We start from the raw sequence: 19,671 nt of genomic DNA, 5'->3' as shown, positions 1-19,671 counted from the left end.
ATTTGAGTTTTCAATGAATTGAAATATATCCCTAAATTTATAATGTTTTTGAAATACTACAAAGGCAAAGTCAAACCATGTAAGGAGAGCTTGCTGACAGGATTCTATTCCACATCGATATTCTATTCCAGCTCACTCATAGCACCAGACTTTTACTGGACTTTGTAGTTTAAAAAAAAATCTTTTACATTTTGGTTTTGATTGACAAGATAAATTAAAAGAGCAATTTTGCAATGTAATTTCAAACTTTATTTTTAAAATGACAAAAAATACAAATAACTATCTTCATCTTTGACCAATTGCTGATTTATAAATTCAAAACCTATTTTCTCAAATTCTTCAGAGAATAGAACTCCTGACCTCAAGAATAATTCTCTTTTTGAAGTGGTTATATTAGATACAGCAATCAAATCTCCATGGAAACACAAAGGACCTTTTATGACATCGTCCCAGAATGTGTCGGAGCTGGGCATCTCATGGCACCGAACAGGAGGTTTTCTTTTTCTTCACCCTTCAACTTCAACTAATTTAGCATTGCAAATTCTTGAAAGTGTGAATGGATAATGGCATTGACAACAGACATTGGGGACCTAGATGAATGATGGGGTTCAATGTGTGTGTGATATGAATGAGGTAGCCTCCTACCCAGTGATCAGATTGGTTCTTAATTCATAAAACACAGGGGTGGGATTTTAAGTCGACCGGTGCCAAAACTGGGAAACGTAATTGGGTGGAGAATCGGTTTTAATGCCGGGATCGTGGCCGTGTCGGTCACACTCCAAATCACAATTCTCCAGTGCCTCGAAAGCGGTGTCAATGCGTACCACTCCACACGCACAGTAAACGGTGTTTGCATATCATTAGCAGGGCCTGACCGGTATTCTCTGGGGCTTCTGCGATTCTCAGCCTATACTGTTGGAGGTTTGGGGGGGGGGGGGGGGGGGGGGGTGTCGGTGGGGGAGTTCCCAGCAGCGAGGTTCACTTGTGCTTTTAAAAATCGTAAAACAAGCACCGTGGCTGCTAAGGGACACAGGGAGCGGGTACGGAAATGGCCAGCATTGACATAGTTTGCTGACAGTTGTTTCGCTGGCTGGAGAGGGCTTCTGCCAGGTCCGGGGGGAGTAGCAGGGGGTGGCCAGGTTGTGGGATGTGGGGGAACAGCATTGCCGCAGCCTGCAAGGCAGCCAAGCAGCTGCGCTTGCCGCTGACTGCCCACTGTGAACTTAGGTCCACAGGTCATATGCTTGTACCCCCAGGTCACCCCCCGATATGCCCTCTGGTCCCAGTCGGCTCATCAGCAGTATGGGCGCTTTGCAGCGTAATCTGTACAATGTTATTGGCTGGAATGGTGTGCCTGGGGACTGCAGTGTGTATATGCGCCTGCAGCTTGTCAGCCTCCTGAGTGTCAATCACGAATCTGGTGAATCCCACACCGTTTCTCATTGGAATCGATTGAGTTCCATGTGGTCCAGGTGTGGTGGCAGTTTTGCTGTCATAGAAGTTACATGGGGGTGCAGAGGGGGGACCCTGGCTGGGGGACCCTCCACAGGGGTGGAAGCCATGGGAGGGTTGGGAGGAGGTGCTGGGGGTGCAACCAGGAGGCAACCACACATGGCAGCACTATGCCATCCCCTGGATCATGTGTATCCATTAGGGGGCTCCCCTTACCCCCTGCCTGTCTGCCCCAACAACCACACCCACCAACTGCCGAGGCCTCTATTAGCTATTGTTAATAGGAAATTGGCAATCGTGAATAAGTGAGCACTTCGAACAACCCAAGTGGATGCCCGTGGCCGGATGAGCCATTAGCATGTGGGAGTCATTGCCTAGCATCCCATTCACACCTTGATTCATGGACACTGTGCTTGAACATTGCGGGTGGCAACACCACACATGCAGCATCCAACATCCGTACACAGGATGGGCCACAGCTCTGGGGACATGTCCACAGCCGGAGGGGGGCCAGTGCCTGGTCCAGGTGATGTTAAAAGTGAGTGTCCGGAGAGGGGAATTCCTGGAGAGATGAGTTAAGGGTTCGGAGGTCGGCCCGTATTGCGGAAGAAAGTGACAGAGGCATTGCTGGTTGTGCTCAAGCGTGTTAAATGTGTTTTACAATTCCCCACCCTCCCGATAGTGCCATGTCCCCTCCCCCTCAACACCCACCTCACCCCAACCACCCCCTCCCACTGACGTCTAGGTGTCTCCCCAGGATGTACATCAGAGGTGGAAACAGCCAGCTACTTACCTCATCCCGTGGCCTTCTATGCCGCTGACGGGTGTCTCCTGGGGGCTCTGGGGCTGGGGGTGCCCTGGCGCACTTGTTGGTGGCACATGTACAGTTGTACTGCCCTGTCCCATGGGCTGGCTGCGAGACGCGGCATCATCAGTAGGGTGGAACTCGGGGGAGCTGGTGTCCACCGTTGATACTCCATGGGACATGTCGGGGTGTCCGGTCGGTCCCCATGGGGCCCTGGGAGTTATCTTGGGACTCAGGGGCAGCTGGTTCGAGCCCCGGCTGCCGCTGCATCATCGAGAACTGCCAACACTGGTGGCTCCCAATGTCTGCACCATGGTGTCGACGCCCTGAGTGATGCTTCTCAGTGACTGGGACATGCTCTGCAGCGCCTCGGCAATGCCCACCTACGACTGGGACAAGCTCCGCAGCGCCTGGACCAATCCCATCTGAACCATACCCCGCAGAACCGCATCAAGGTCAGCCTGGTGCTGGGTCACATTCCCAAGTGAGTCGACCATTCTGCCAAGATTCTCAGCCATTGCCGTCACCGATTGCGCAAAGCCTTCGACACCTTCACTAACGGTGCTGACGTTGTGCACCAGGCTGTGCACTGTAGACGCCACCCTAGCAGTGTTGGCCTCGGTGTCACATATTGCCGGCGACATCCCATGCGCCCATAGCCTCTGGGACTTCTTCAATCAGCTACGGATCTGCTGGATTGCCAATAACATCTCCCTCTGAATGCCCTGGCCGCTCCCTATCATCTCCATCAGCTCTGGGTACAACCCCTCCATAGGCTTAGCATCAGGCTAGGACCCAGCTAGGTCCTGGGATCCAGCAGACCTCCCACTGCTGCCTTGCCTCGGGGTTCCTGCCTCTAACTGATGTAATCAGCAGCTGTGTAGTGCTCACCAGATTGTACCCCAGAAGACTGACCACTACCATGTCCCACCGAGGTGTGTGTATCTGTGCTGCTGGAGGGTGGGGATGACAACAGTGATGCTTCGTCGTGTCTTCTTTGGAACTCTCCTCTGAGGTGTTCTCCTGGGAGGCAGAGGAGGGGGCCAGCCCGCTGGGCCAGCGCCTATCGGCTGGAGGACCTGCGTAAAAATGAACACGTGGTCAGTGGGAGGGATGGGTCAGTCGGTATGGCAATAACAACTCAGGTTATTGACAGGGCCCGGTGGTTCCTCACCTCTGCAGCTTTCGGCAATCTCCGCGTTTGTGATTGCCCTGTCCTCGGCCACTCCAGTCACCTCCAGGGCCTGCTCCTCAAAGGAGGTGAGGATTCTTACGTCCAGTTCACCTCCACCAATGTGGGTCCTCTCCCGACCATTGTGCGAGAGCTTGTCCTGAGGAGATACACAGCGAGGGCATCATTAGCTACATGGTTCATAATGCTGGGGGGGTGGGGGGGTGAAGGAAGGTTTGGGGCAGGTTGAAAGGAGAGGGGGTGGTGAAGAGAGGGTTGGCGGCAACTTGGAGAGTTGTTGGGGTGGGGGTTGGATGCTCACATGAGGGGAAGGGAGTGGTTGTTGTCTTCTCACTCGTGCTGCCCGGTGTAGATCATTGACCTTTATACGACACTGGAAGATAATCAGTACCTTGAGTTTTCACAAACAAAGAACGCTCTCCACGAGGCTGAGAAACTTAAAATTGTTCAAACCAGCTTCCTCCTCTCGGCGGCTTTGATTCAAAACTGTCCGCACATGCGCACTTCCCGAAAAGATGCAAACCGGCAAAATTCAGTTCTGCACATGCGCAGGAAACCGAAGCTGCGCATGGCAAGTTGGAAAAAGATTGTACATCGTTCGAATATGGATCTGTGCATGTGCAAGCCGTGCATGCGCAGTTGAAGAAAAAGCGCAGACCGCCCGATGATCGATTTGCGCATGCGCAATCAATTAGTACGCATGATGTCATGAGCGTCATGACATCAGAAGACTCCGACCACGCCCTCTTAAAGGGGAAATGCCCGCAAATCACAATTAAGACTCTTAACGGTACAAAACCCCAAACTTTAACCTCAATACGCACAACATTGCCTGAACCTCAACCAGCAGTTGAAAACAACTTCCGCAGCATCCTGGAACAAGCAATTTGCAGCATCCAAAGTGAAGAGCAAGCATATTAACAAATCCAAAACTAAACAAGATGATTTGTTGGTTCAGTGTGAAGCGCACAAAATGAAATTCAAAACTAAGGAAGATGATTTGTTAATTAAAAGTGAACACCGCAAAAACAAATCCCAAACCACAGAAGATGATTTGTTTATCAAAGGATACTACTCAGAAACGGCTGAGTTGTTCGGATATAATCATAATGACATCAACAACATGGTTGAAAAGCTGAACACAACTCTACTCATGGGAGATGAATCCAATACCATGATGCAATGGAAGATCGTTGATACATTGGATGACAGCAACCTGTCAAATAGCCAAGAAGAAAACGATGCCACACAGAGAGTACTGACAACTCTGTTGAGAGAGAACAGATCGACTCCACAGAGAGAACACTGCACGACTCCACACAGAGAGCGATGAAAGACTCCACAGAGAGAGAGAGACACAAGCCTCCACAGAGAGCTCATTGACAGACTCCAGAATATAAGCAATTGAAGACGCCAGAGCGATAACCGTGCATGAAAAGACCATGAAGGTCTATTCACCTTATTTGAGCAATCAGAAGCAGACTATGAAAGTCTACCCAGCTCATTTGAACAACAAAAAGAAGACTATGAAAGTCCACCCAGCTCACTTGAACAACAGGAAGACAATGAATGCCCAACCACTGTATGTACGAACAATGACACAGTGATCACAATCAGCATACACGATGTGCAAGATCACAGCGAGACTGACAGATCTCAGCTCGTCTATACAGAAGATTTTTACTACTCGAGTCCAGTGAGACCGCATCAATTAAAACCTCATCTACTCTTGACAACCCACAAGAAACTGAAATCTCGACGACGTTGACTCCAGAAGAGGAGCACCAAGAGATCAAATATGAAGCAAATCGACCAGAAATGACTGCAGAAGAGGAGCACCAAGGAATCAAAGAGGAATCACATCAACCACAACTGACTGATGTCACCAGGATCAATGCAACATCAGATCATTCTCACAATCCTCAAGTCGAAACGCTCAATGAAACATCAGATACCACAAAGGACACTGATCCCAAAAACTTTGAGAATTACTCAAATTATCCACATGGAACAGACATTGAGTACAACAAGAACAACAACTAAAACTACAAGAACAACAAAAACAACAAGAAGCACAACAAATACAACAACAGAAACGACAAGCACAACAAAAACAAGAACAACAACGAAAACAACAAAAACAGAAACAACAAGCACAACAAAAACAACACCAAGATCAACAATGAAAACAACAAAGACAGAAATGACAGAAACAACAAAAATAACAACAATGAAACAATCACCTGCACAACATGGCACAACTCTGCACATGAAGGACAATGTAACAACACAGTCCAAAACAATGGCAAGAGTACAAACATAACATGGTATGACAACGAATCGCACACATTCATATCTGCTCCACAACAAACAAGCAAACCAGTTTTTAAGACAAATGACATGCAGGATCAAGACTGCAAGCACAGGAAAAAGTCCAGGTCAGACAACAAAAGTGATTCAACATTTGAACACCTCATGATGACTTGTTGGTTACTTAAACACAAGAACACTGACGACATTCACAAAGAAATTACAATATCAACATCACCACCTCAACAACAGAAGAAGAAAGATACTCAACCAAATAAATGTATAAAGTTTGGATTCATACATTTTTAAACAATGATTGGACCCATAAATATTAATTGGTTTTGTATAATTATCAATATTATCACAACTTGTACATATCACCATCTGTCTACCTGTTTTGTACAATTTTCCTTAACACAGTACAGAAAATATGTCAAATGGAAAAAGGGGGGATGTACTGATCTGCACTACTGCATGTATACAAGGGGTTAACGTAAATACACTACAACTAAGTAATCACTAGAGGGAGCACTAGAGATGTATAAATAAGCAGACAAAAGCCAGGATCTCACTCTTCACAGGAACGGCAGCTGGTGGCAGGACACAGACAGACAGCTCACATGTAACATCTAGTATGAGCTCTGGAGAGAGAACGAACTTACTCAATAAAGCATCTGCTTCAACTACGAGCTTTATTCGGACATAAGAAATAATATAGAACTCACCATTCATTATGCAGCCAATTTTGACTATTGGCAAAGCTTTTGTGTGGGAAGGGTGTGGGATGGGGAAGCAGAATAGAATTAAGAATACCCCATTGCTTTCACTGGATCTGTCTATTTCTGCAATTTTCTCTTAACCTGCACATTGATCCATAGTTATTGATCCACTTCCTTGCAACAAAGAATTACCTCCAGAAGAAGAAGAAAGAAACTCAGCCGAATAAATATATAACGTTTCTGATGTACATCTCTGTAATCACATTAGTGCCACAACCTGAGGATGTTGATTGAGTGTTGCAACACATTCTAAACTTCGTATTTAAAACAAATTAATCGGACCATTTGTATTTTCAAAAGGACATGACTTCAATCACTTACTAAAGCACAGAAACAACAGGGGCGTCATTCTCCGACCCCCCGCCGGGTCGGAGAATGGCCGTTGGCCGCCGTGAATCCCGCCCCCGCCCCCGCCGAAGTCTCCGAAGGGAGAAAAGTCGGCGGGGCGTTAATGGCGCCGCTGCCGCGGAGAATGTCACGGGTCTGCGCAAGGCAGCCGATTTTCGGCCTGCCGATATTCTCCCTTCCGGATGGGCCGAAGTCCCGTCGACGTGATGACCGTTCACGTCGACGTCAATCAAACCTCCTTTTCATCGGCGTGACCCGGTGCTCCAGGCTCACGCCGACCAGCGAGGAGGTGAGTGACGGCCTGGGGGGTTGGCTCTGGGCAGGAAATGGCGTGGCCGCAGACTGATTGCCTGAGGAGAGGTGTGTCTCGGCTTGTGTGTGTGTGCGGCAGGGGGGGGGGGGTGGTTAGAGTAGGCTGGGCTCCGGGGGAGTGCCGGGAGGGGGTCCGTGCCGGGGTGGAGGTTGGGGGTTGTGGAGGGCGTCCGTGCCGGGGTGGAGGTTGGGGAGGGGGTCCGTGCCGGGGTGGAGGTTGGGGGTTGGGGAGGGGGTCCGTGCCGGGGTGGAGGTTGGGGGTTGGGGAGGGGGTCCGTGCCGGGGTGGAGGTTGGGGGTTGGGGAGGGGGTCCGTGCCGGGGTGGAGGTTGGGGGTTGGGGAGGGGGTCCGTGCCGGTGTGGAGGTTGGGGGTTGGGGAGGGGGTCCGTGCCGGGGTGGAGGTTGGGGGTTGGGGAGGGGGTCCATGCCGGGGTGGAGGTTGGGGAGGGGGTCCGTGCCGGGGTGGAGGTTGGGGGTTGGGGAGGGGGTCCGTGCCGGGGTGGAGGTTGGGGAGGGGGTCCGTGCCGGGGTGGAGGTTGGGGGTTGGGGAGGGGGTCCGTTCCGGGGTGGAGGTTGGGGAGGGGGTCCGTGCTGGGGTGGAGGTTGGGGGTTGGGGAGGGGGTCCGTGCTGGGGTGGAGGTTGGGGGTTGGGGAGGGGGTCCGTGCCGGGGTGGAGGTTGGGGGTTGGGGAGGGGGTCCGTGCCGGGGTGGAGGTTGGGGAGGGGGTCCGTGCCGGGGTGTAGGTTGGGGGTTGGGGAGGGGGTCCGTGCCGGGGTGTAGGTTGGGGGTTGGGGAGGGGGTCCGTGCCGGGGTGGAGGTTGGGGGTTGGGGAGGGGGTCCGTGCCGGGGTGGAGGTTGGGGGTTGGGGAGGGGGTCCGTGCCGGGGTGGAGGTTGGGGGTTGGGGAGGGGGTCCGTGCCGGGGTGGAGGTTGGGGGTTGGGGAGGGGGTCCGTGCCGGGGTGGAGGTTGGGGGTTGGGGAGGGGGTCCGTGCCGGGGTGGAGGTTGGGGGTTGGGGAGGGGGTCCGTGCCGGGGTGGAGGTTGGGGGTTGGGGAGGGGGTCCGTGCCGGGGTGGAGGTTGGGGAGGGGGTCCGTGCCGGGGTGGAGGTTGGGGAGGGGGTCCGTGCCGGGGTGGAGGTTGGGGGTTGGGGAGGGGGTCCGTGCCGGAGTGGAGGTTGGGGGTCCGTGCCGGGGTGGGTGATGGGAGGGCAAAATGAGTTGGTCCACCTGGCCAGGTGCCAGCCTCCAACAGTTGGACCCATGCGGTCCATGCCACCTGGCTGGGGGGAGGAGGGGATGTGGGCAATGATGACATGTCGTCGTTCCCCTCCCCCCCACCAGGTTGTCATGTTTTCAGATCATCCAGCGATGTTGGCCGCCGTGGTGGCAGCCGCTCATGTCTATGTTGCCCTGGATGAGGAGGAGGAGGAGGAGGAGGAGCGTGCCAGAGAGGCGGCGCAGGCTGCCGCAGAGGGGCAGGCGGCAGCCGCCCAGGCTGGAGGGACACCTGACCGACAGGACGAGGAGGGGGAGGAGGACGTCGCGGCCCCACGGCAACGGAGGCACCCGAGGGCGCCCCGTGTGTACCGGCCCCGGCAGTCATACCAGGACCTCACGGACCGGGAATGCAGGAGGAGACTCCGGATGAGCCGGGAAACCGTGGCACACATCTGCCACCTGCTGGCACACCTGTCACCGCGTGGCACTGGCGGGGGACACCCTCTCCCCGTGTCCGTCAAGGTTACGGTGGCCCTGAACTTTTATGCAACGGGGTCATTCCAGGCACCGAGTGGGGACCTGTCCGGCATCTCGCAGACATCGGTGCACCGGTGCATCCGGGCAGTGACAGATGCCCTTTATGCCATGGCGCACCGCTACATCCGCTTCCCCGTGGACCGGGCCAGCCAAGATGCCCGGGCCGTGGGCTTCTCTGCCATTGCCGGGTTCCCCATGGTCCAGGGCGCGATCGATGGGATGCACGTCGCCGTGCGGCCACCTGCAGATAACAGGGCCGTGTTCACTAATAGGAAGGGGACCTATTCGATGAACGTGCAGGTGGTCTGCGACCACCGCATGATGATCCTGCACGTCTGCGCCCGTCACCCAGGCAGTGTACACGACTCATTCGTGTTGTCGCGGTCATCCATCCCCGGCATGTACGAGGGACGCCATCCCCGGCTGAGGGGCTGGTTGCTGGGCGACAGGGGCTACCCATTGCGATCGTGGCTGATGACGCCTATACGGAGGCCACGCAATGAGGCGGAGAACCGCTACAATGATGCCCATGTAGCGACAAGGGGAGTGATCGAGAGGTGCTTTGGCGTGCTGAAGATGCGTTTCAGGTGCCTGGACCTCTCTGGGGGCGCCCTCCAGTATCGGTCAGATAGGGTCGGCCGCATCATTGTGGTGTGCTGCGTCCTGCACAACATAGCCCAGCAGAGGGGCGATGTGCCGCAGGCAGAGGAGGGCGGAGTGGAGGAGCAGCAGGAAGAGGCCCAGTCCTCCCCAGTTGAGGGGGATGGGGGCAATGGTCAGGGCAGACGGGGTAGACACAGACGGGTGGCTGTCCACCGTTACCGGCTGGCCCAGCGGGCACGGGACAGGCTGATAGCCGCCCGCTTCACTGACTAGATGGGCGTGGGAATCGGGTAGTATGGCCACAGACCGCACACCATGACAACAGCCGACCACCCACACCCCCCACCCATCCACCCACCCAGCACCCTCACCCCCCTCCCCAACCCCACACACCCCACCCGCATGCACACCACCCCCCCACTCCCAATTGCCGATCCACCGGCGGCACAACGGGCCGGGCTCACCCAGTTGCGGGTGGACGCGTGTCTATCGCAGGCCATGGAGAATGATGACAACCCGCCTCCGATGAGCTCCTGGCTCTACATCGTTGGACTATGTCTGACCCATGGCCACAGTACCACCATCCACCCGGACCATCCCTGCATGCGGCTGTGACACTGCAGCGCACGGTCCCGTCCTCTGCCCGGGGGATGTTGATGGCGGCCCAGGGGGAAGGGGGCAGACTCACCTGGGGCTGAGGTAAGACCACCCCTCACACACACACTTGCGCTCAACGTACATGACACCCCCGCACACATTGGACAGAGCACAAAGGCAGCTTCGGTAGGTGTAACATTGACTTTAATAACCAAAGGAGTTCATGCATGTGCCCTAGCGCCTAAAACTCATCTGTGCCCTGCACCCGTGCCAACTTACTCAGTGTCTAATTGTTTGGCCTTACGGGCCCTTTGACTACGTCTACGTGGTTCCCCAGACGGTACAGCAGAACTGGAGGTGGACTCCTGTGATTCCTGCCCTCTGACACTGGATCCCTTTGGCGGCCGTTTCCTGGGGCGTCCTGGCCTAGATGGGCCAGGCTGCGGCCCGGGCGACTGGGATGGCGAGCTGCCAGCCTGTCCTGCCCGTTGCCCACCCGATGCACCTGGGACGGAAGGGGGGGAGTCCGAGGTGTCGCGGTGTACCGGGACCTCCCCTACAGAGGGAGCCGGGACGGACCACACCACCTCCTCCTCCCTCGGGGTGCCCGATGGCCCCCAGGCCTCTACATGGGTGGGGGATGCGAACGGACTGGCCATCCGACGCGCCCCCGACATCTGGCGCTGCCAGTCCTGGAGGCACGTGCTGGTATCGACAGGGGTCTGCAGGTTTGCAGCCATGGAGCCCAGGGGGTTGTCGAACCCTGTCTGCGACAGTGCGACGCCAGCTCGCACATGGCCACTGGCGCCGATGCCCTCAGAGATGGCCTGCTGAGACTGGGCCATGGCCTGCAGAGACTGGGCCATGGCCTGCAGAGACTGGGCTATGGCCTGCTGAGACTGGGCCATAGCCTGCTGAGACTGGGCTATGGCGTTGAGCGCCTCTGCCATCTGGCGCTGGCACTGGCTCATGGCCTCCTGTGAGAGGGCAGCCATTTCCTGGGCCACAGCCGCCGCCTGCACAGAAGGCCCCAGGCCTCGCAAACCGTTCCCCATGTCTGACACCGTCGCACCCATTGCCTCCACCGCGGACGCCACCCGTGCGGTGTCAGCCTGGGTGGCACGCATGACCGGGACCACTCCCAGCTCCTGGACGCGGGTGGACTCCTCCACCTGCGACCGCAGCCTCCGCAAGCCACCCGTCACCCTATTCGCTCGTCTCCGTGTCGGTGGTTGCATCGGATCTATGTGTGGGTGTGGTAACTGCAGGAACCCGGGATCCATCTGGGCGGCAGATGTTCGCTTGGCCTGGGCTGCCCTCCGACCGCCCGGTCCCTCTGCTGCTCCTACCTCCACCTGCTGTACCGGGACGGCTGTGTTGTGCACACCAGTGAGTGTACCAGACGCCTCATCACTAAAGTGCCCAACCGTGGTGAGTGTTTCTGCGATGGTGGAGGGTGTTGGTGACAGCAGTGGCGTTGTGTCGTGCTCTTCGTCCCACTCTGAGTCCATGGCACTTTGGGGTGGGGGTTCGTCTCCACCCATCCACTCTGAGTCACTGTCCGGTATTTCGTCTTCCCGGGTAGGGGAGTCCTGGGTAGTGCTGTCCCGGGTAGTGCTGTCCCGGGTAGTGCTGTCCCGGGTAGTGCTGTCCCGGGTAGTGGTGTCCCGGGTAGGGGTGTCCTGGGTAGTGGTGTCCTGGATAGTGGTGTCCTGGATAGTGGTGTCCTGGGTAGTGGTGTCCTGGCTCGGATGTGACGGGGGCCTGTGGCTGCCCCCCTCATCGCTGGGTGGTCGCTCCCGCACGTGACGGGGGTGTCGTCTCCCTGTTGCTCCAGGTCTCTCCGTCTCCCGTGGTCTCCGAGGGGCATCCTGCGGGCGTCGCATGCTGGAGGGTTCGGGTCTCTCCGTCTCCCGTGGTCTCCGAGGGGCATCCTGCGGGCGTCGCATGCTGGAGGGTTCGGGTCTCTCCGTCTCCCGTGGTCTCCGAGGGGCATCCTGCGGGCGTCGCATGCTGGAGGGTTCGGGTCTCTCCGTCTCCCGTGGTCTCCGAGGGGCATCCTGCGGGCGTCGCATGCTGGAGGGTTCGGGTCTCTCCGTCTCCCGTGGTCTCCAAGGGGCATCCTGCGGGCGTCGCATGCTGGAGGGTGCGGGTCTCTCCGTCTCCCGTGGTCTCCGAGGGGCATCCTGCGGGCGGTCTGCATCTGCGGGGATGGGTGCCTGGACGTTTGGTCCTGCGATACACAATGAAGCATGCATGGTTAGACATCAGGCAGTGATCAGGTGATACGGGAGAGGTGGATATAGGGGAGGGGGGATATGGGGACGGGCTGTTGGTGGCTCACTTGCTCGTGGGGCCCCGACCTCTGCATCAGCAACCTCCCGGTCCTCAGGTCCGCCAGCCAGTTCCAGGGCCCTTTCCTCGTGTACGGTCAGTGGCCTCTCATCAGCGGGCCCTCCTCCAGTCCTCACATGCTCCCTATTGTTGTGTGCGCGCTTCTCCTGGGGGGGGGGGGGGTGGTGGCAGGGGTAAAAGGCAACAGTGTTAGGCAGGTATATGAATGCACGCCATCGGTTGCGCGTGCATTGCAGAGGTTAAGGTTAGGGCTGGATTCACTTGGGGATATGGGGGATATGGGGGAGGGGGGATATGGGGGAGGGGGGATATGTGGGAGGGGGGATATGGGGGAGGGGGGGATATGGGGAATATGGGGGAGGGGGGATATGGGGGATATGGGGAGGGGGGATATGGGGGAGGGGGGAATATGGGGGATATGGGGGAGGGGGGATATGGGGGAGGGGGGGATATGGGGGATATGGGGAGGGGAGTTATGGGGGAGGGGGGATATGGGGGAGGGGGGATATGGGGGATATGGGGGAGGGGGGATATGGGGGAGGGGGGATATGGGGGAGGGGGGAACATGGGGGATATGGGGGAGGGGGGATATGGGGGATATGGGGGAGGGGGGGATATGGGGAGGGGGGATATGGGGGATATGGGGGAGGGGGGATTGGGGGAGGGGGGATATGGGGGAGGGGGGATATGGGGGAGGGGGGATATGGGGAATATGGGGGATATGAGGGAGGGGGGGATATGGGGGAGGGGGGAATATGGGGGATATGGGGGAGGGGGGATATGGGGGATATGGGGGAGGGGGGGGATATGGGGGAGGGGGGAATATGGGGGATATGGGGGGGATATGGGGGATATGGGGGAGGGGGGATATGGGGGAGGGGGAATATGGGGGATATGGGGGAGGGGGGATATGGGGGATATGGGGGAGGGGGGATATGGGGGATATGGGGAGGGGGGATTGGGGGAGGGGGGATATGGGGGAGGGGGGATATGGGGGAGGGGGGATATGGGGAATATGGGGGATATGAGGGAGGGGGGGATATGGGGGAGGGGGGAATATGGGGGATATGGGGGAGGGGGGATATGGGGGATATGGGGGAGGGGGGATATGGGGGAGGGGGGAATATGGGGGATATGGGGGGGGATATGGGGGATATGGGGGAGGGGGATATGGGGGAGGGGGGATATGGGGGAGGGGGGGAATATGGGGGATATGGGGGAGGGGGGATATGGGGGATATGGGGGAGGGGGGATATGGGGAATATGGGGGATATGGGGAGGGGGGATATGGGGGAGGGGGGAATATGGGGGATATGGGGGAGGGGGGATATGGGGGATATGGGGGAGGGGGGATATGGGGGAGGGGGGAATATGGGGGAAGGGGGATATGGGGGATATGGGGGATATGGGGGAGGGGGGATATGGGGGGGATATGGGGGAGGGGGGGATATGGGGGAGGGGGGATATGGGGAATATGGGGGATATGGGGGGGGGTGATATGGGGGAGGGGGGAATATGGGGGATATGGGGGAGGGGGGATATGGGGGATATGGGGGAGGGGGGATATGGGGGAGGGGGGAATATGGGGGAGGGGGGATATGGGGGATATGGGGGATATGGGGAGGGGGGATTGTGGGGGATATGGTGGAGGGGGGATATGGGGAGGGGGGATATGGGGGATATGGGGGAGGGGGGATATGGGGGATATGGGGGAGGGGGGATATGGGGGATATGGGGGAGGGGGGATATGGGGGAGGGGGAATATGGGGGATATGGGGGAGGGGGGATATGGGGGATATGGGGGAGGGGGAAATGTGGGGGATATGGTGGAGGGGGGATATGGGGGAGGGGGGATATGGGGGATATGGGGGAGGGGGGGATATGGGGGAGGGGGGATATGTGGGAGGGGGATATGGGGGAGGGGGGATATGGGGGAATATGGGGGAGGGGGATATGGGGGATATGGGGGAGGGGGGATATGGGGGAGGGGGGAATATGGGGGATATGGGGAGGGGGGATATGGGGAGGGGGGATATGGGGGAGGGGGATATGGGGGATATGGGGGAGGGGGGTTATGGGGGAGGGGGGAATATGGGGGATATGGGGGAGGGGGGATATGGGGGATATGGGTGAGGGGGGATATGGGGGAGGGGGGATATGGGGGAGGGGGGATATGGGGATTATGGGGGATATGGGGGAGGGGGGTTATGGGGGAGGGGGGATTATGGGGATATGGGGGAGGGGGGGATTGGGGAAAATGGGGGAGGGGGGATTGGGGGAGGGGGCAATATGGGGGGATATGGGGGAGGGGGGATATGGGGGATATGGGGGATATGGGGGAGGGGGGAATGTGGGGGATATGGTGGAGGGGGGGTATGGGGAGGGGGATATGGGGATTTGGGGGAGGGGGGATATGGGGGGTATGGGGGAGGGGGGTATGTGGGAGGGGGATATGGGGGGGGTATGGGGAATATGGGGGAGGGGGGATATGGGGGTTATGGGGAGGGAGGATATGGGGGTGGGGGATATGGGGGGTTATGGGGGGGTGGGATATGGGGGAGGGGGGGGATATGGGGGAGGGGAGTATGGGGGGATATGGGGGAGGGGGGATTGGGGGAGGGGGATAAGGGGGAGGGGGGATATGGGGGAGGGGGGATATGGGGGAGGGGGGATATGGGGGATATGGGGGAGGGGGGATATGGGGGAGGGGGGGATATGGGGGAGGGGGATATGGGGGATATGGAGGAGGGGGGATATGGGGGATATGGGGGAGGGGGGATATGGGGGTGGGGGGAATATGGGGAATATGGGGGAGGGGGGATATGGGGGATATGGGGGAGGGGGGATATGGGGGAGGGGGGATATGGGGGATATGGGGGGAGGGGGGATATGGGGGATATGGGGAGGGGGGATATGGGGGATATGGGGGAGGGGGATATGGGGGAGGGGGGAATATGGGGGATATGGGGGAGGGGGGATATGGGGGATATGGGGGAGGGGGGATATGGGGGAGGGGGGATATGGGGGATATGGGGGATATGGGGGAGGGGGGATATGGGGGAGGGGGGATATGGGGGATATGGGGGAGGGGGGATATGGGGGAGGGGGGGGATATGGGGGACGCTCACCCTGCCTGCTCTGACGAGGTCGTTCACCTTCTTGTGGCACTGGGTGCCTGTCCGTGGTGTTAGGGCCACAGCGGTGACGGCCTCTGCCACCTCCCTCCACAGACGCCGGCTGTGGCGTGGGGCAACTCTGCGGCCGTGCCCGGGATACAGGGCGTCCTTCCTCTGCTCCACCGCATCCAGGAGTGCCTCCACATCGCGTGACTCGAACCTCGGGGCTGAGCGACGGCCAGCCATCAAGTCGGGTGTTGCGGTCGGCTGTTCCGGTCGGGTGGGGGGGAGCTGCGCGGCCTTATGAGCCGTCACGCCGTGCAGCGCGTATGACGCTGCACGGCGTGAACCACTGCGCAAGCGCGGATCCCGTTACGTCGCTGCTAGCCCATTTCGGGCCGCAGACTATCGGCCCATTTTTATGACGTGACGCAAGTGGGATTTGCGCCGTTTTTTGCGCCGATCGGCGGAGTTTCCGCCGATAACGGAGAATTTCGCCCCAGATGTCCCCATATCTTGTCAGCTCCACAAGTCCACAAACGAAAACAGATTCTCTCTATTTCCAAATGTTCTCTGGTTATTAGGGTAGCCAATTAATTAAATGACATGGGATATGATGGACTCTGTGCTTCCAATTTTTTGTTCAACGGGACTTTTTTTCATCTCACTTCAACTGTTAGATTGGGGGAAGTAATACTGGTCGGAATTCTCCCAAGCTGCTGCCGGCGGGTTGATGGGGAGAATATGGCGGGAGGCTCCGAAATTGGTTTCACACTGGAGTGAATTTACAGCTGGATATTCCACTGTGAAAACCACTGTGAAAACCCGCCAGAGGCCGGCAGCAACCTCATTTGCATACCATTAATGGGATGTAGATGAAGACGTGACCCCACCCCCGATTCCCCGCTGTGCCGGTGGGAAAGCAAGCCGGCGTGAACCACATTCGGAACAGTGTGGCGGCAGATGTCAGGATTCATCTGAACAATGCCTGGGGGCTGCCTCTGGAGTTCAGGATGGAGGATGCCCGCAACTCTGGACCCTGGAACAACATAGCAGTGGGGGAGCCAGCGGATCCTTCCAAATTAGGAGGGGGGTCCATCTTCCAGCCTCAAGAATATCCCTGAAGATCGAGCTTAATTATCAGGTGATCCACCTCCTTTCTACAATGGCGGGTCAGTGATGTTTGGCACTTTTTCCAATATGGCACCCAGGCATAAGGATAGACTAAATGCCACCCAGGCCTGTCAACGAGGGACAATGGCACATTACTGGCCAAAATAAATAAAATGCAGCAAACCATCGCTGGCATGTTATCCTGGAATCGAGGATTTTTCTCCCCCATTCATATGTCGCTGAAGTTGTATCCAAAAATGTTTTTTTTTTTACAAAAGGGTCACACCTTTCAGAACCATCAAAGCTTTAGACGCTTTTTCAAAGCTGCCTCATTAAAAGTATGCATCTAGATTAGGTATTGAGAAAATACTCTGCACCTTTGAAATGGAGTTCACTGCCTTCAAGGACACTTTCATTCGATGCATTGTGATCACGTCATTCCTGAGGTCTTGTAAACTGCCATGATTCATGCAATCACAATAGAGGAGTTCTGCAGTTATTTGAATAATACCTAAGGCCTTTGTTGAGGAGTGACAAAGAGAACAGAGCAGACAAGAGGAAAAAAATACCACTGAGCTGATTTAAAATTAATCAAGTTTGTATAAAAATCATTTGATTTCGCTCTGCTCCTTGTCCGTGGGATTTGCCAGCAGCCAAGCATAAAACGCTATTAACCATTCACTAACTCAGAATTTGATTAGACTTGAATAAAGTGCTCTCCAGATAGTATGAAATTCAATTTTTTTGCTGGGCTGCTGACTTCACGTTTAGTAAAATGCCATAACTATGCATGATTGAGGGCAAACTGGATGGCAATCATCACGCTTTGAAAAAAAAATTAAAATTAGGCAGCTTAAAAACAATCATTGAGAACAAGATGATGGTGCTACCCTCGCAAGTATCCAACATTGCTCCTCACATGGAAAAACTTTCCTGTTTTTTTGGATCATCATACATATCTCATTCTGCTCTTTTGCAAAGATCATTCGCTAATGATGCAATCACGACGATCTTCTGGTCATTTACTGACATTGCAATTGGAGACACACACCCTTTCCCCGACCTGCCAGGAACATCAAAAAACAACTGCTGTCGCGCAGTGGTTAGCACTGCTGCCTATAGCGCTGAGGACCTGGTTCCGATCCCGGCCCCGGGTCACTGGCTGTGTGGAGTTTGCACATTCTCCCCGTGTCGCAGTGGGTTTCACCCCCACATTCCCAATATGTGCAGGTTAGGTGGATTGGCCACGTGAAATTGCCCCTTAATTGGAAAACAAAATGACTGGGTTCTCTAAATTAAAGAAAAAACAACTGCAGCCAAGGTCATGTCCAGAAACAACTTGATTGTCAAACTAGCCGGCTTGATGTGGGGAGCTGCTGCCACCAACCTTCCGAAACTCAGCACTAGTATTCATACTCAGTATCAGAATACTGCGCCCCTGTTTGGTCAAGATCATCATACACACACAGAATTGACACCCAGCTGAATGCCACCATGCATATCATTATTGGAACATTACGCTCAACAACATTGCCTTGGCTCCCTGTCCTGGCAAACATCACTCTTCCACATATCCACCGACTTGCAACAAACAAAATTATAGAAAATGTTTACAATCCCTCAAGGTGTGATTCCCATCAAGAAGGCTGTTCTGGAAAAAGCCTCTCACACAGGACTTCAACACAAATTCTTCCTGGACAAATGAATGGAAATCATTGAACATGACAAACAAGTAACTGGGGCTTGATTCTCCGCCGGGGGAGTGCTCCATGTTGCCAGCAGCCAGGAGGTTTCCTGACGGCGTGGGGCTACCCCACAATTGGATACCCCATTGACCAGTCGGCGTAACGGAGCAGCCCGTCAGCGGGGTGAAACAGAAATGTGGCTCGGCGGAGCGGAGAATCCAGCCCCTGGTCTCAAACCCAACACATCAGCTGCCTGGTTTTAACATTCTAAGGAAAAAAATGGTCCACCCTCAACAGGTTAATAGATCATAGATCATAGAATTTACAGTGCAGAAGGAGGCCATTCGGCCCATCGAGTCTGCACCGGCTCTTGGAAAGAGCACCCGACCCAAGGTCAACACCTCCACCCGATCCCCATAACCCAGTAACCCCACCCAACACTAAGGGCAATTTTGGACACTAACCCGCACATCTTTAAACTGTGGGAGGAAACCGGAGCACCCGGAGGAAACCCACGCACACACGAGGAGAACGTGCAGACTCCGCACAGACAGTGACCCAAGCCGGGAATCGAACCTGGGACCCTGGAGCTGTGAAGCAATTGTGCTAACCACCAATGGCCATGGTACCAGCTTGACCAATCTCTACAGATGGGGCATGAGTGCCTGCCCCTTGTGTGCCCATGGGAGAGAGAAAACTGTGCACCACATCATCGAAGAATATCCAATTTACAGACGCAACAGAGGCCAATCCATACTCAACACGGCAGGACTGGAAGAAGTTGTTTGGCTTAGGGACTTTGCATTCACTAAATAAATTGGTTTCTCTCCAGGCAGATGGATCTGTGTTCAAATTACTCCTTTTAACTTATCAAGTGTTAAAATCAAAGACAGCAGCCCATAGTCAAAACTCAAGACTTCAAACTTTTAACTTCAAAATTAAATTCAACATCACTACTCAAAATAAACGCTTTTTGGGGGGTATGGGGATGCATTGTTGGCAGTGAGCAAAACCTTTCCATTCCTTCAAACTCTCAGCTATGGAGAATATGATTAGTTGCGCGCATACACAGTAAAGTTAAAACTTAGATTATTTACCAAGCTTTGCAATATATATATTTTTTATTCATATTTTATTCATAGGGCAACACGGTAGCACAAGTGTGGCTTCATAGCACCAGGGTCCCAGGTTTGATTCCCCGCTGGGTCACTGTCTGTGCGGAGTCTGCACGTTCTCCCCTGTCTGCGTGG

This window comes from Scyliorhinus torazame, chromosome 22 (genome assembly GCF_047496885.1).
Source record: "Scyliorhinus torazame isolate Kashiwa2021f chromosome 22, sScyTor2.1, whole genome shotgun sequence".
Taxonomy (NCBI): Eukaryota; Metazoa; Chordata; class Chondrichthyes; order Carcharhiniformes; family Scyliorhinidae; genus Scyliorhinus; species Scyliorhinus torazame.
This window is presented reverse-complemented; position numbering follows the sequence as displayed.